Source organism: Chiloscyllium plagiosum, chromosome 20, assembly GCF_004010195.1.
Source record: "Chiloscyllium plagiosum isolate BGI_BamShark_2017 chromosome 20, ASM401019v2, whole genome shotgun sequence".
In the NCBI taxonomy this organism is placed as follows: domain Eukaryota; kingdom Metazoa; phylum Chordata; class Chondrichthyes; order Orectolobiformes; family Hemiscylliidae; genus Chiloscyllium; species Chiloscyllium plagiosum.
Window position 1 is genome coordinate 25,399,105 of NC_057729.1, and position 18,852 is coordinate 25,417,956.

The 18,852-nt window shown below is 40.1% G+C and overlaps 1 long non-coding RNA gene across 1 annotated transcript in view; it reads right to left on the reverse strand.

Moving 5' to 3' along the window:
• LOC122560083 overlaps nt 1-18,852 on the reverse strand; it is a 64,737-nt gene that overhangs the window by 9,749 nt on the left and 36,136 nt on the right. The window contains exon 2 of the long non-coding RNA XR_006314636.1: nt 11,212-11,331. This is a non-coding gene — a long non-coding RNA (uncharacterized LOC122560083). The remainder of the gene's footprint in view (nt 1-11,211; nt 11,332-18,852) is intronic.

Below are 18,852 nucleotides of genomic sequence, written 5' to 3' on the forward strand. Positions count from 1 at the left end.
GAGATCAGAGCTGAAAATGTGTTGCTGGAAAAGCGCAGCAGGTCAGGCAGCATCCAGGGAACAGGAGAATCGACGTTTCGGTCATAAGCCCTTCTTCAGGAATGAGGAAAGTTTGTCTAGCAGGCTAAGATAATAGGTAGGGAACGTATCACCCTCACCTTGACCTCTTTCCACCTATCACATTTCCGACGCCCCTCCCCCAAGTCCCTCCTCCCTACCTTTTATCTTAGCCTGCTGGACAAACTTTCCTCATTCCTGAAGAAGGGCTTATGCCCGAAACGTCGATTCTCCTGTTCCCTGGATGCTGCCTGACCTGCTGCGCTTTTCCAGCAACACATTTCCAGCTCTGATCTCCAGCATCTGCAGACCTCACTTTCTCCTCAGAGAAAATTCATCGGTCAATTTCTAGGCCCCAACTAATTCTCTAGCTCACAAGTTAAATTCTCTGTTCTGGTCACAGTGAAACTAACATTGTTTGGTGTAAATACCCATCGGTAACGTCGTTTAGGGAAGGACATCTGCCATGCTGTCCTGATCCAGATCCACAGCAATATAGTTGACTCTTCACTGTCCTCTGAAATATCTCTGGAATCGACTCTGCTCAGATACAGTCAGGGATGGGCAACAAATTCTATTCTTGAATGCAACATCCATATCCAGGGAATGAATAAAGAGGCTGCAGTTTGTAGAGGGTGGGGGTCTGGGCGAGGATTCGATGCAAAGTGCTAAGGGTAGCTCGAGTGAACATCAGACCCTCAAGGACCACCCGCAGAAACATACTGAGAACAAGTGGCCAAGAAGATGAATTCCTGGCATCTATCCCTGAGGATATAACAGGACCAGAGAAGTCTAATGAACTCATAAAGCAAGTCAAGATCAGTGAATACATCCTCTTGTGATGTTTCCCAACTATTGACGGCCAGCTCATTACATTACTCTATGCATCATATATTCAGCGGCAGCTTCTGGCACTCAATACTCAAGCCTAACATTCAGATATTTCACCTCCAAGCACTACCACAGCAGCTGGTCTCAGTCATCTCTTGTTCCCTGCACAAACCTCCAGTTATTCAGTTATGACAGGCACATCACCCAAATGTTGCATCAGAATCACTGACAGTATTTCTCTCTCTTGCAGGGCAGCATGGCACATAATAGAAGGGAGCAGAGCAGAGCCAATAGGAGACACAGACTCCTGCACCTCATGATTTTTATAGAGGAGGTGGTTCTCCACATCTTGAGGTTAGCTGAGGCAGAGCCCATCATCCTTGGTCATTGTGGATACAGCATGTTCCTACCTCATTCTCCTTCTCAACTCTCAGCTCACCCTTTCCTGCTACCTGTCATTATGAGCAAACTGCTGATAGCATGAACATGATCCTCCTGTTTCTGACACCACCCTGTTCCTTCCCAACAGCATTCCTCTTCTGATTTTCTATTCTCAGATATCCAAGAATTGTCACCAGCCCAGCTAAAGCAGCCTCAGAGTGACAAAAGAAAGCAATAGCTCAGCACTGGTGAAAACCCCCAGCATTGGTACGATAGCCACCAGCTCAGATATTGGCTTGAATGTGCTTTGTATTAAGCATGAGAGCTGTAGCCTCTCCAGGAGGAAAGGATGGCTCATGTGCCATTTTACTAGAGACCGATGAATTTTATTAAAGAAAACTCAAATAAGGATTATGATGTGACAGCATATGGGAGAATACAGATGGTCATGTACAATGAAGTACATTAACTGACTAGTCTTAGACAGACTCCTGCTACTGTCAAAGAGTATCGAGGACTGCCGCTCAAACATGGTAGAGATCACTGGGGAGAGTTTACCCTCTACACAGCCTCTGCTCCATCTCCTACTTGTGCTGGAGACTAAGAGCACTGTCATGGCAGTCCCCACATCTGTTGCAGCTTTTGTGAGGGCAGGTACTGCTCTGTGCCGTCTGTTTGGATACAGGAACTCTACCTAAATCCAGAAACTCACTGCATCTTCAAGAACGCTCCAGAGTACTTCAATAAACCTTGTACAAGTTCTTCAAAATCACATTTTGATCCCTGGTTCTGTAGGTGACTCTAATGCGAACCCTTCCTGCAGCTGAACACAGATTCTTTGATGAATGGTGAGTGAATGGACTAAATTTGGAAACATAATCTTCCCATCAGGCAATAAGTTGTGCGACAGAATGATAGCAACAGTTCTGCCTATGCATGGGCCCTTTCAACCTGGGTGTCTTATGGGCTGCTCATTTCCCTCATCCTACCTATATTTTCAAATTTCATACTCTATATATCTAGTACTCACCCTTTCCAGATCCCTAAGTTACTAAGAGTTTCACTGACACCGAGTGTCTTCTCTTACTGAACGTTTAAGGAGAACCTTCATCTAGATTTGAGTAACAAAGGCAATTGTAGATACAACCTCAGCTCAGGTTGACAACTGAGACAGTAATGCTACTGCTCTGGAGTGTATGGCATGTAAGATAAGGTACTCAAGGTTCTAAACGGTGTATGAAGGAATGATGAAAGGCTGGCATTAAGAGAAGCATTGTACATTACATAGTTCAATCACTTGTAGTATTGGAGGCTACATGTCTTCTGGCTGACTGTGAACACTGCTCCAGGAGATTTGTTAATTTGTTTTTCATCTACTCAGAAGTGCTCATGTTGAAAGAAATCATACCAAAATGTCAGAGACCAAGATAAGTTATTAAAAATTGATTTTGAACATTTTCTAGCATTTTCTAGCACTAATGTTTCATGCAGTGGGCAGCACAGTGGTTGGCACTGCTGCCTCACAGCGCCAGAGACCCAGGTTCAATTCCCACCTCAGGGGACTGACTGTGTGGAGTTTGCACATTCTCCCCGTGTCTGCATGGGTTTCCTCCGGGTGCTCCGGTTTCCTCCCACAGTCCAAAAATGTGCAGGTTAGGTGAATCGGCCATGCTAAATTGCCTGTAGTGTTAGGTGTAGGGGAATGGGTCTGGGTGGGTTGTGCTTCGGCGGGTCAGTGTGGACTTGTTGGGCTGAAGGGCCTGTTTCCACACTGTAAGTAATCTAAGTAAGTAATCTAATTAATGTGGTCTCACCCACCAATGGGAGGGAGGACATGTTAACTCCAATTGGTGCCTTCCTAGTATCTACTCATATTCCTGCCTCCTGCAGCACACTTACCAGTGGGCACAATGTTGGCCAAGTAACCCCACCAGTGAGCCAATTAAGGTCCTTGAGTGGGCAGTAAATTTCCAACTCAGGGTTTCATTGCTCCACCACTGTGATTTACCTAGCATCAAGGTAGACTAATGCCAAATGGTCTGCCCAGCAAATTTCCATGCATGAGGGTGTAGCAGGGCAAGAAATCCCTTCTTCACGGGCCATCTAAAGCCCCCCAAGTTGTTAGGTCTTAAAGGTACCCTCCACCCACTGCACTTCCAAACTATAATCCCACTTCCCCCTCCCCCACCCTTTCTGGATCATTCTAGCTTAGTACCCAACAAGACTCCCTAAAGGGTCAGTTAGACTCAAAACGTCAGCTCTTTTCTCTCCTTACAAATGCTGCCAAACCTGCTGAGATTTTCCAGCATTTCTCTTTTGGGTTAAGACTCTTTAACACCTACTTAAATGCTGATTCAACAGGACTCAACACTGTCTCAAAGTGCTGGGAAGCAACCAGCCTCTGATTAGCTGTTAACTAGCTACAGATCAGTTTTCCTTTGACAAACTCCCTTAACTTTTTAACCAGAAGCAGAGAATGGAAAATCTCGAGAATGGTACAATTCTGCTCTATGTAACTGTCTACCTCAGTGATTTCAATTTTCAAATTGTCGATGGAATACTCTTAGAGTGCATATTCCCTTAACAGAAAAGACAGTTTATAAGGGCATAGTTTAAAGGATTTATAAGTATTGTCATATTAGGCTCTGGCTGATGGAGATATAGTGCTGCCATCAATCCTCTTTTCTGGGAATTGAACCCAGACCTTGAGGCCTAGAATAGGGACACTACCCCTGTGCCACAAGAGCTCTTAATTCTCCTTCTTCAATATTTTTCTAATCAACCAGTTCACCGGTGCAGTATTAACATGGTGAGTCAAAGGGCTGATCTATAATTATCAGTGGTTAAGGAGTCTTAACAAGGAGAGGAACCCATCTTACAGAGAAGAGATAGTTAACTGTGTGATTACAATACATCACTTGTCTAGTTAAGCATAATTACAAAGACTATCAGGAGCCAGTGACAGCATATTTGTCTTCATTAGGACCTTGTGCGAGACTGCCTGATTCACCTCACAAAAGACTGTTATATCATTAGATTGGGTGAATTTCCGCATTGTCCTTTTGAACTATTAACTTATGTAACAAGTAGCAGTGACTTTAAGGTAGAGTTTGGAAATTTGAATATTAATTTGTTTTCTTTCTGTAAGATGCATGTGTGACTGAGACAGCAGTCATTTTGAGGTCAACATGGGACAATAGTAGAGCTCCTCTCTAAACATGACAGGCCAAAGTTTAATGCTCCTGAAGAAGGGCTTATGCCCGAAACGTCGATTCTCCTGAACCTTGGATGCTGCCTGACCTGCTGCGCTTTTCCAGCAACACATTTTCAGCAAAGTTTAATGTTGAGTGGTAACATAGGTGAAGCATTTTGTTGTTTCAAGAAAGTTTGTAATTTGCTATAAATTTTCTCTTTGCTCCGAATACTGTTTAACATGGAAAGAAATAATTTCATCTTCCACAACATCAGAACATTTTATGAAGCTTAACACCAATTCAATACTTTTGAAGTGTTGCCTTTTTTTTTGCAGAAGTGCTGTATAAAGCATGACAGAATTGCACAGAGTGTAATGTTACGGGATAAATATCCAGATGTTTTTCAGTGATGTTAGGTTAATGGGATAAATGTTGGCCAAAATACAAAGACAACGCTTCTGTTCTTAACCAAATAATACATTTTTATTCGGCTGAAAAAACAGACAGGAAGCTGGTTTAGTATTCTATTTAATCTCCAACAAAGCATCCCTCTCAGTACCACACTGATGTTAAACATGTTGGTTTATATCTTTACTCTTAATCTGCCAGACTGTATATATTTCTGTCTGTGGAGGAAAAACAGATCATAGTATGGCATCCTAGGGCCAAGCATCTTTATGTTCATCCATGATGCCTTCTCTATCCTAAGGTTAGAAGTAGGAATGGTCACTGAAAATGGCTTTATTTCCTAACTCCCAGAAGCCTGTCTATCATCTCAAGGAAAAAATCAAGAGTGGGATGAAAATTCTCTACTTGCTAGGATGAGTGCAGGTCCAACAATATACACTGAAGGAGCTTTATGCCATCCAGGAAAAAGCAGCCTCCTTGATTAAAACCTCATCTATCAACTTAAAGATTCAATCCCTCGACCATCACTGCTACATGCACTATTTATCAGATGCAACGCAGCAACTTGCCAAGGCAGTTTAAGATTACTTTCCAAACTCATGATCTGTACCACCTTGAAAAACATGGGCACAGGATCAAGGATCACCATCTGCCAGATGTCGTCTAAGCTGCTGGCCATCTTGACTCTGGAATTATGTCACTGATACTCATTGTTGTTGTGTCAAATTCTGAAACTCCTTATCTAACAGCAGTGTGTGTGTTCCTACACCAGACTGACTGCAGTGGTTTAGGAAGACAGCTTACTACCATCTTAACCCAATCTCTGCACACTGGAGATCAGCCTTGTGGCTCTCTGTATTGCTCTCTGTATTTCAAACAGCTCCCTTATTTGCTGACTAGAAAGATATGTAGTTCTATGGCTCTCGTATTCATGATAATCAATTAATTGATTATTGAACATATATAAGGCTGATTCACAAAGATTTTTATCTACAAGAAAATTGAGGATTGTGGGGGTCAGACACGAAAGTAAAGATAAGGCCACTATCAGATTAACTATGACTTCAGCGAATGGATTCCTCCTATTCTTGTTCATATGTTCTTGTGGATTATTTACTTAGATTAGATTAAATTCCCTACAGTGTGCAAACAGGCCCTTCGGCCCAACAAGTCCACACCGACCCTCTGAAGAGCAACCCACCGAAACCCATTCTCCGACACCTAACACAATGGGCAATTTAGCATGGCCAATTCACCTAACCTGCACATTTTTGGACAGTGGGAGGAAACCGGAGCACGTGGAGGAAACCCATGCAGACACAGGGAGAATGTGCAACCTCCACACAGATAGTTGCCTGAGGCTGGAATCGAACCAGAGTCCCTGGTGCTGTGAGGCAGCAGTGCTAACCACTCACCCTAGACCTGATTAATTTTGCTTGATATTATATTTTTAATCTTGGTCTTCATTATATTGTGAGGACAGGTTTTATGCTTTCAAATGTACATTTCAAGGCAAGCTCAGCTAAGCAGAGTTGACCCACTTTAAATTTATAATTATCATAAAGCTTTCATCCATCTCCAGGAGGAGGTCTTGCCTCATAGACATGCCAGTCAGTCGGATCCGGCCAGCTATGCTCCACACTGCAATCGGTGGCCACTGCTAGAATTGCAGGTGACCAGGCAGGAAGGGAATCATGGATGCCCCAAACTGAGATCTCCTCAGGGTCAGGTCGGCAGGCCATGGCATGAGGGAGATGGAGGGGGCATGTTGGACAAGGAATGGGAGAAGGGTGGAGGCAGAAAGGTAAAAACTGGTACAGGAAGCATGAAGTGAGCAAACCTCTTTCACTCATCAACAGGTTTAATCCACCGCTGTGCACTTTGGCACAGGACTCTCCAATCACCCACTGAGGTGGTGATGGGATGATTTTAATTAGGCATTAACTTCTCTTGACTGGCTGTGGGTGGCTGAGCTGTTGGAAGCCTCTTCTGCCACCCATAAGACTGGGGTGGGGCAGATGGGCCACAATGCCAATGGCATGACATCCTAATTTACACTTATACCTGCCAGTTTTCCGGTCCAGAAGGTAGCCAGTAAAATTCAGCATTGCAATGGAAATGCATCGGAAAAACATTTTTAACATGATATATCAAATATATAATTGAAACCTGTTTAAAGCAACATTGCCAATGGGAAAGACATAGCTTTAGAAATGCAAAGTTCATTGTTCATGTTTAATTTCTATAATTACTACATCCTGTTCAATTTTTGCTCAAATATTATTCCAAGTTTATTGCATCTGTGTATTTGCTAACGCCCTCAATTCTGGATTGACAAACAGAAAAGTTCACTGATGGATGATATAAGAAACAACAAGTATTGAAAAAGGGAGACCACAGCTGTAGAATCACACTCAAAATTGATACTTCAATGTGATGAATCGAGTATAGATCTAAAAGTAATTTAAATTTAAATGAAGCTTTGCTTAGATAAGACATAATGAGGATTACAACCTATGAAATGTTTAATGAAATGTATTTAATCTATGAACTACTAAATTTCTGTCTTCTAAATTCAATCCTTAGTGATAAGGAGTCAGTGCCGCGAAATTAACCTTTCCTCTTAGAGTTATAACACTTTTTTCCCATGTATCTTCCTGGCATCCGTCTTTATTTCCAGGATATTATAAAATATATTTTTTGTATTTGAATAAACTTGGTTAACTTTCAGGATAAAATAATCCCACTTGGACATGTGCAGGGATCGCCTCATGACAAATCCCTTCACTTCAGAAGTCTATAGATGTGAAGATTACACTAAGTCTAACCATGCTTTCAATATGTCTCATACTTTCCTCACTCCTCATTGGTAAATAAGAGGCAGGCACAGATGAGGTGAGGTGAAATATGTTTACGTAAAAATAGCAGACAAGCCCAGAAGGGAAAATTAAGGTAAGTGAAAGAACTGGTATTGCATCTTTAGCAAAAAATGGGGACATACACTAAGGTATTGTGAAAACAAAGCTGGGGGAATAGCCAAAGAATTAACAGACTTGGGAAATGCAGACTGTAAAGGAGATTATAAATAGGGAAACTCCAACAGTCAATCATAAAATAGCAGTTAATTTACACTTTACTCAGAAGGAGTCTGGGCCAGAGGAAGATCCTAAGGAAATAGAAGCTAGATACAGAAGTAGAAGAGTATCACAAAGGAAACAGAATCTCTGGAAAGCAAAAGAGAGGTGAGTGGAGCAAAATCCATTTGGTTTGGTGATGAAGTTGTCAGTGATAGCAATGTTGGAAGGTGATCTGACAGAACTAGAGTCCAGAACTAGAGGGCATAGGTTTAGGGTGAGATATAAAAAGGGTGAGATATATAGGGAAAGATATAAAAGAGACCCAAGAGGCAACTTTTTCACGCAGAGGGTGGTACGTGTATGGAATGAGCTGCCATACAGGCTGGTGGAGGCTGGTACAATGGCAACATTTAAGAGGCATTTGGATGGGTATATGAATAGGAAGGGTTTGGAGGGATATGGGCCAGGTGCTGGCAGGTGAGACTAGTTTGGGTGGGATATCTGGTCGGCATGGACGGGTTGGACCGAAGGGTCTGTTTCCATGCTGTACATCTCTATGACTCTAAGTGAAACCTGATGGGTTAGGAAGCAAATGTTGTATTAGATAATGGTTGTGATAGAGTTACTATTGAAGCTAGATTCAGCTCTACCCAATTCACTGATGTCACAATCTTTGAGTGAAGAAGAGGCAGTCTAAAACAAGGTCCTAATGGAGGCAAACATGTCACCTCTGGCTCCTGATAGTTTTTGTAATTATGCCTAACTAGTGAATGTAACTTGTACCCTTTGCTGTCACACAATAAGCAACCCTTATTATTACCTCTTAAGTACCTCTTCTTGTTAAGACTCAATAGTGGCTTTTGCTCTACCACTGCAAATTAGATAGGACTTTAGAATCAGCACAGAAAGTAGGATCAATGGTAACTTTCTACCCTGTTAATATCCCAGATGATGTTATTACTGCACAATTCAGATCCTTGGTTTGATAATCATATTTTTATTTATTTTGGCTTTATCAAAATGGTCTGTGCTGGAACATACACATGCATTCCTGTAGATTTCACTTTAACAATAAAATGGAAAGTTATTAACAAAGGAAATGAAGATATAAATAACAATCCAAATGATGCATTCATAATATACATTCATAGATTGTTAAAACACCGTACAAGTAAAACCCAATTAATTCCAAAACACTTCTTTATAAATCTAAAAGGAACAAAACAGTTTCTATATAATAATCAAAACACACCAATGCTACACTACCTAAAACACCACTCACACCAGTGTCCTGTATTTCATGTCTTGTTACGTTGAAGTCTTGTGGCCTCAACCTGTAGAAAGATACAGAAAATTGCTTCTTCTTGGAGTTATCATACACCTGCTTAAATGTACCCAGCTTTAAATGATCACTCCAGGGTTTTACCTAATGCTTCTCACTCTAACCTACTCAAAGTCAAAAATGAAACTAATCAACTTCCTCAAACACCTATGGGTACTGTCTTTAAGCTTTTCCAGAAGACTCCAACGTGCCTCTTTTGTGTTGCAATGCAACAAAGTAATCTCAGTAAACAGGAATCGATTAGCATTATCAAATGCACGAAACCTGTTCACTCTGAAGCAAGTCTTCAAAAGCTGTTTTTAAAACAAATCATTGAAGCTACAGAAATACTTGAAAGCTCATTTATAACTTCAGATACACTGAAAATCCACCACTTAGTAACTCAAAGTACAAAGCTAAGCTCACAAGAAATAACCCTATAGTTATACATAGAAATCCCACAAATTACATGATTACTCCAACCACAAGCCACAAGTCATTGGTACTGCAAAATATGGCAGTAAAAGCCAGAAAACTGCAATAGTAATGAGAGGAGATTGGGTTGGAATTTTGAGAATGTCCTTTCCTTTGTTGCTATTTTAAGTTGTTCTATAGTTTTGTGATAATGGTTCAGTTCAGAAGAAATATGCAGCTTACTTAATTCACTAATCACATAATTACAACATACACTGATAAAATATGAAATAAACTTGATTTCATAGTAGAAAGTATAAAATGCTGCAAATCTTAAATAAAAGCAGATAAAGCTAGAACTAGACGGGTCAGACAGAATCAGGTTAATCGTGAGATCTTCCAATGACAACAGCAGCAAATGTAAAGATGTCTGCTCCTGTTGCATTTTAGGCCAACATGAAGCCCTGACACGCACACATGTAGCAACTACCTATGAAAGTTTGTGGATGCACACTACCTGGAACTCTATAAGAAGAGCCTTAATATTTTCAGGATTATAGAGACTCCACAGATCTATAAAATGGTCAGGAGATCCCATTCAAAGACTTCTACTATCCCAAACCTTCACCAGCACTGATAAAGAATGCAATGAACCTTCAATCTATAATTCCAAAATGGCCAGCTCTATTGCAGGGATGGACATTTACTCACCCCCTACAGATTTTAAGGAGTTGGACAGCTTCTCGATGACTCATGGGCCATGGCCCGTCAGAGGAATCATAGCCATAGTCTGGGTGCAAGAATATCTTGAGCAATAACTTTAAAATGTCTTGCCTTTACCCCTATGCTAATGCATGCCCTCACCTAATGCTTGCCTCCACCCTCACCCTCAATGGCCCTTGATTGAGCTTGTAAAAGAGTTCTTAGAATGCGACACCACTTTCTCCAGTCTGCTGCCTATCCTGTGCATCAGATGGGAAAAAATTTAGGAAGCATTTATGGCAAGAATAAAGGTTTATAACACAACAGGGGAAGCAAACGCCTGCCACTGGGATTATGGTCGCCTGCAGCAGCAGATAATGGCAATAATGTATGATTTTTGAGCTTGATTGTTTGTTTTTTCCTAAGCCTGCAATGAAAACAAAAGGAAACCAGATTCAGAGAGCAAACTTCTAAGTTTTTAGCCATGACCTCACTTCTTGTTCATAGCATAACCCACCTACCCTGTGATATCCTGGGCGAGACTCCTCATTAATCCTTTGCATTGCCTTCCAACTGGCCAATAGGCCATCTAATGCTTGATTCAATGAGCTGAGACAGTGGGAGCAGGAGCGAGCTCTCACTTTCTGTTCTGCCTCCCTCACCAAATCAGAAAATGTAAAATCCATCCCATAGCTACAGGCAGCCTCCCCTTTTGTCATGTTCAGCAATGCTGCATGTGATAATTTTGTAGTGGTTGCTTTATTGCACCACTCCATTCTCTAAAATGGATCTGTGCTCAGCAGCCTCAGAGAAGCAACAAGCTTACCTCCTCAATTGCTTAGATCCAGACATTTTACACCATCTTCGAAGACCCTTTACAGCCAAGAGATCCTTTTAACTGAGTCACTTACTGAACACGTTGAATTTCATCTTGTGCAATTCTGCCCTGATAAGAAAAACAGAGACCTCAGTTACACCACAGAAAGTGAGAAACTAAGTGGACTAAAAAAAAGTAAAGGACCTGGAGGTACAACTGAACAAACCATTAAAATAGCATTTCAGACAAGCAAAACAATTAACAAAGCAATGGAACTTACTTTAGGGTTTAAGAACCTCATTTTTAAAATTATATTCAACTGGCAAAGAACTCTGGTCAGACAGCACTGTGCAAATCCTAGTTTTCTCATAGATAAAGGACATACAAACAGTGGAGAAAGTGCATAATTTTGTTAACAATGATCGTACCAGAACTGTGAAATTACAGCCTCTGAGAAAGATTGATGAGGTAGGGTCATTTTGTTTACATTGGTGTAAAATAACATACCAGTTAAGAAACTTTTAATGATCTCCTGTGCTCTATAAAGGTAACTGTCACCATCTTCTCTCTGTTACCTTACAATTACAGAATCACCAATTACTCTAGCCCTACCATTGCACTTCCATCTCTTGGACACTCATGGATGAGAACTTTCATTATTCCATGCTTCATGACCACCCAGATGCTCTGACCAACCTCATCCTCCCTGATCACTGCACTTCATACTCTCACACTGGGGACACCTCACCACTGCTGCTCCTGCATCTCAATTAACTGTTCTTTCATCCATTGTGTTTATACTCAGTCCTTCCCTTTGTCCAATTGCAGGAAAACTTGACCCTCTTGTGGAATAGATATCTTTGGAGCACCCTGACTGCCAAACTTGTGATCCCTTGGACTGATTGTAATCAACTCTCTGGACTGGAATGGGAAGGAATTGACTGACTATAGAGGTGACTCCTGACTGACCATAATCCCTCTTGACCAAACAAAGGACTGGTCCCCTTTGAGTTTTAGACATAGCCATTTCATTGAAGCACATGCAGAGTGCTTGTGGCATAAACTGTTGATACGTACTGTATATGTGATATTGGCATAGCATAGTGCCATACAGCAACATTTTCATCCCCTTGACTGTTCAATGCACCAAACTGTGACAAGCTGTGTGCCTCACCCTCTACACTAAAAAGAAATGCTTGCCACTGAGAATGGCAGCCTGCAATTAGCATAAATAATGAGTGCTAAGAAAGTAAGCTTGGAGCCATAAGATGCATTGTGTGTAAATGATCGACATGCATTTGTGTCCCTGAATGCAAAGCGACCTGGCAGAGGTGTGTAAGTCAAAAGTGCACTGAGCTCCAAAGTGAAGTCTGAAAGGAAAAATGTGGTGTGTGAGTTGATGGGGCTGGTGGTTTGCTGATGCTCATTTGCAGAGATAGATGGTGGAAGTTGACAGGGTCCATAGGGTATGTAGGGACATTGTGGTGAAGATGGAATTATCAGAAGGCCCAGAGAAGCAAATGGTGAGCTGCTGCTGTGAGCTACCTGCCCATTCAAGAGCAATATGAAGAAATGGAGAACTGAGAACTACAGTCAATGAAGCAAGTTTAACTAATCCTGAGAAATAAGTGCATGGAAATAAGGTAATCACTGCTCTTGAACGAAATTCAGAACTTGCTGTTTAAACCCAAAGGGGAAAACTAGAAGGTTTTGTTCTTGACGTCAAGAACCTGATTTTTTTCATTTTCCCAATTTTTTCACCATTACCAGCACAGATCAAAGCAGCAGAAATTTTCACCCCATTTCATGTCTGAATAATGTGCTCAAATAATGAACAATGTTATTTTTACCAGACATCCATATATTCCATAACATTTCACATGACTTCAAAGAGTAGTTAACATGAGTTATTCCAGATGCTTACATAAACAAGCTCAGGCATCAATAAAGCCATTTTCAGAAGCAGCAATTCTACCAAGATATTACATAACACTCTTAACATAATTCTTGAAGCAAAACTGAAATACTAATCTATCAAATTGTTAATCCCATCGTAGTGAAACCCAGAACATCTTTGCAGTGTAATGAAATGCACCAAAGTAAATTATCTGCTCCTCTGACCCCTTTCTGCCATTCTTTTGCTTGGGTGACATTCCTCTTCCTTACCCTCATGGTACTGGAAGCATCAAAGTTGAAAACAGGATTTAATAATAAAGAATGAAACTATACTAAGTCTGAGGGCTTTAGGGGTCCTGCTGTATATGAATATTACATGCACACGAAATCATTGAGGACCCTTTAGAGGGCAGAAATAGACAGACTGTCATGGGAATGTTCAATATCAATGACCTCTTGTCGCAGGTGATATTGAATATCTACACCATTTCCGCAAAAGGTCAACAGAATAATCAGAGCAGCCAAAGTGGATGCTTTGATCGGGAGCCTTTTGGTCTTTGAGGAGCATTTGGCAGGCATTATACAGACACAAAAGGCAATATTTCTCAGCGTGTACACAATCTAATTCAAGACATTAGGCCTGACCTCTGTTGATCAGTACGTACTCAGAATCAGGACCAACTCAAGTAGCATAACCAGAGTCTGTCTTTAGGGTGCATTGCTCTGTCCTCTTGATATTTTATGTTACTTCCCTAGGCAATCCTCTCAGAGGACTGCTTATATGGTGACAGAATACGGGACCAAGTTGTTCCATGTACCTTCAGTAGTGATAGGGCCTATTTTGACTCCCCTACATCTGAATGCTGAGCTAAGGGCTCAAACATAATTGACGTCTCTGGATTTTAAGCATTGTTTTGACAAATCACTTAAGATAGTTTTAAGAAAAGGTAAGAGATACTAGGAGTAGCTAGATTGGTTGTGAAAAGCATGCTGGAACTAAATGTGTGCACTGTAAAAACCATATAGTGATGTGAGGATTGAAAGAATTCTATGTCAACTTATTGCCTCCTTATGTGGGTCTCTTCGAAGACATCATTAAGAGAGCAGTCCACAGACTGTAGTCAGTGTGCACCCACTAAGTGGTCTTTATCTCCTATGTTTCAGGCTGATCCTATGTGTCATTTTCATTTCCTCATCTACCTGGTCCTGCACTGGCTTCATCAGAAAAAAATATTTGGAATGCTGCTAGGGAATCCACAATAAGAGCTCCAGGTCCGACGGATTAGATGTGACAAGAAATCTTTGCCAAAATTTCTGAAAGGTGGTTTGTAGATATTCTTTCTTAGTTCCACAGCAATTTCAATTCACCTTGGCCAAAAGTGATGTTTTCAATGTAATTATAAGATAGTCAAACACAATGGATTTTTACTGTTTCCTGTTTTTTCACAAGTATAACTTAGGTCAACTGTAATGCTGGTATAAATGATGTAATTTTGAGAACTGCAATTCTTGTCTTCATTATTATGTCTTTTGCAGATATACATCATTTTGGGGTGTTGGATATAACTTTTAAACACATCAAAGGGAATTTACATTCAGAATATCGATAAATATGATTCCAGAATATTTCATGTACACCCAAAATCTTTTCTCTTGTCAGTACCACCTCACCTTCACATGAAAGTTTTGGAACTTTAGGCTAAACATCCTATTAGTCATAAAATAATGTGAAATACATTCCAGTTTACAATAAACAAAAAAGGATTGATTGCTTCTAAGAGCTTTGCTGAATTTTTAAAAATAATATTTTATGCTAATTTTATCTTAGGCTATTTTCTCATCTCTGAATAAAACAGGATTAATTTCCACAAATGTTTTCCTGATTGTTCATCTCAACCTCAGCAGAGAAACAGCAGGAATTCTGGAAAAGTATTGCTTATTATTTCCATTGTTTCTCTCTGTCCTCACCTAAAATTATAGGAGCAGAGCAGGAGAACGCTTGCAGAATTTCATCCCAAGATGTTTAAGCATTTTAAGTTCTCCTGTCCAATGTAAGTCCATTGATTTAATACCTCATCCAAAAGGTAGGAGATCTAATGGTGCAGCAACCCCTTGCAAATATATTAAAATATTAACTTAGATTTCTTGGTCCAGTCCCCAGAATGGGATTAGAATCCATGAGATAGATGCATAACATTCCATGTAATACAAACTATTGCAAGCAGAACAGGAGCAAAATATGCAGCAAAACTAATAAAAGCAGGATCATAACTTGAAAATTGAGTTACTTAAAAGGTCAGGACATACATAATGATAATGCCTTATACTTTAAAATTATAGCCTATTTTCCATCGTTTTAGCAATGCATATGTATGAATTTACTTTCTACAATAATCTCAGTTCACATTTCCTGTTTATGAAATGTTAACACTTTAACTTTTAGGTGTTAGATATTCTGAGTGGAATGTCAGCCTCAGCACTTTAAAAAGGCTAAAATGGCAAATTATAAACTAGTACTGAAATTACAAAACATCTTCAAAAAATGGCTCAAGCAGAACCTCAGACTCTGCTGATGAAATTCTGTAAAGTTCAAGGGTAAATCATTTGATCGTGGCAATGAAGTGGCAAGACTAAAGTGAACTCAGCTGCTAACTGAAGTTCTACCAGAATGATCTTGCAGGGATTTCTCTCCAAAATGAGTTCCATAACAAACACTCACGGAATACTCGGGAAATTATAATGTCACTTTTTGAAAGACTGAAAATATTTAAGTTAATTCCAGCTTTTCCAAATGAGAGAACAAAGTGGCTAACAAAACGGAAGTTTAACATAAAACAAATGTGGAGGCAGGAGATGGGAGTCTGTGGGCAACAGGTGAAGTTGTTTCAAAATGTTTGGGTGCAATAAATGTTTCTCAGTTTGACAGTCTGAGGTTTTCTTGCTGGAGGATAGTAGTGCAGCATGCCAACCACCAGGCTGTGTACACTACCCATGTGATTCAAGAACTGGTGCACAAAACAGCATACGTCAAGGGAGTCAAAAAACGCATAATATCACTTATCACTTGTGTCATCAGCTTGCATGTGTTAATATGTTGCATTTGATCTATTCAGTTGTTTACTATTCACTGAATTTTACACAATCTTGCAGCTTTCATTGGTTCACATGCAAACCCAACATGCAGCAGGACACACAATCACGTGTAAGCTACAATGGAAAGCCTTGGCATCTTTCCATCTTCAAAAGACTTCATACATGATAACCTAACCAGGCTACATAATATAAAGTTGCTTGCTGACACACAGATGGGCTACAGATTGGGAATCCATTTGACACTGTATGGACATTTTCAATTTTAAAACAATGCCTCTGTTTGTATGGTATGATGTCACATATCGCAAAAGAAAAAAGCCAAAACATTTGGGGTTTCTAAAACATCAATTGTAAAATTCACAAAAGATTTTAAACACTGAATTTTGTTATTGATATCACATTATATTTGGAATATAGAATTGCTGAATGTTCCAATTTACTGAAAGCCAGCTGAAGTAGCAGTAAGCCTCACTGTTCAATGTTTTTTTCTCAATTTCTTTTGCTTTTTTAGTCCATTTTAAATCGGATGGAATAGCATCTTTCACCACGTCCAACCTCATATTATTTCGAGTACAAATGCCGTCACCGAGACACTGTACAATACTATCTTCACTTCATCTGGTGTGCTGCTGTGACCTTCTATTTTTCTTTGTCATTTCTACAAAATTAAATTGCGTATGTCACTAATTTTTTTGTGCTATGGTTGTTGTTTTGAGTTCAAAATGTTGTCTGTGCCAAACAAGTATATATTTGATGTTGGCTGTACCAGATATCGATTTGGGTGAATAGCTATTATAGGCATTAGAATTGAGTGCTAGAAGAAAATAGAATAGAGGACCATAACATAGAGACGCGAATGGCATGACTTTTGACCTGAACTCTTCAGCCAATACTAACTTAATCTCTCATAGCTGAACACGCATTCAGAGGGAAGGACACCCACTGGGACAATTTAAAGGGGTCAGTAAAAAAATTCATTTTCATTGTGATATTTTCGCAGATGACTGCTTTTGACACCTTGTGGTAATCACCACCTCCACCAGTATATGGTAACGGGTAAGGGTTTTTTTAAAGTAGTTCACTGCCACTGATTCCCCTTTTTCTTTGCTTTGTCTAGGCCTATCTAGTGCTAAGTGGCAAAGAGGCACTGTTCTTATTTGGCTATAATGTTCATTGCTTGAGAGCAAAAAGCACAATTATGTTTTGCATAATTACTAGGACCTTAGGGCGCTGACACATACACATCTCCCACAAGGAGAAATTATTTATTGGCATCTACCCTGTCAAGCCCCAAAGAACATTAGATGCTTCAATAAAACCACCTCTCATTCTTCTAAGCTTCAATGTGTACAGACCCAACTTAGTCAACCCCTACTCATAAGAAAATCCCTCCATATGTAGGACCAAACTACTAAATCTTCTTGAACTGTATCCAATGCAAGTATATTTTTCCATCGACAAAGATTCCAAAATTGTTCATAGTTTTCTTGCCAATAAAAGCAAAAATTGCTGGAAAAGCTCAGCAAGTCTGGCAGGCAACTGTGGAGAGAAGTCAGAGTTAATGCTTTGGGTCTGGTGACCCTTCCTCAGAACCACAGTTTTCTTGGTTTGTTCAGCCTAGTGCATTGAGTTATTTTAACATGATTTCTGTATTTTTGTAGTCTATGTCCTCTAAAATAAACGTTGGCATTCCATTTTCCTTCCCTCTTACCTGCTGAACACTTAAACATGATTTATTTGTGAGGCACACATGATGTTAACTAAATTCCTCTGTTCCTGCAGTTTTTTGTAGTTTTTCACCATTTAAATAATATTTAGCTCCTCTTCTTCTTACCAAAGTGCATAATTTCATATTTTCCCACATTACATCCCATTTGTCAGTTTTTGTCCATTCAATTAACTTGCCTATATCTCTCAGTAGACTCATTGTGTCATCCTCACTACCTGCTTATTTGGCAATGGTATGTTCACTCAAGTCTGTCATCGAAGTCAATGTATATTATAATTAATTGAAGCTCCAGTATTGACCCCTCTGGCACTCCAGCAGCTACAGGTTTCCAAGCTGAAAATGCTCCTCCTTTTCCCAACTCTCCAACTTGTATTAGTTAGCCAGTTCTTTATCCATGCTAACATACCACCCCAAACACCATGGGTTCTTATCTTATTATGTAACCTATATATGGTACCTTATCAAAATCAAACACCTATTGGAAAGCCAGACGTATTACATCTACTGATTTCCCTTTATCTATCCTGCTTGTTATCTCCTTAAGTAATTCTAATAGAATTTGCTTGATTATATTTTGTAGTTGTAAATGCTATTACATCATTTATAATAATTCTAAAACTTTCAACGTGGTGCCACTGTTTAAGAAGGGTGGTAAGGTCAAGCCAGGGAACTATAGACCGGTGAGCCTGACGTCTGTGATGGGCAAGTTGTTGGAGGGAATCCTGAGGGACAGGATGTACATATATTTGGAAAGGCAAGGACTGATTCGGCATAGTCAACATGGCTTTGTACGTGGGAAGTCATGTCTCACAAACTTGATTGCATTTTTTTGAAGAAGTAACAAAGAGGATTGATGAGGGCAGAGCGGTAGATGTGATCTATATGGACTTCAGTAAGGCGTTTGACAAGGTTCCCCAGGGGAGACTGATTAG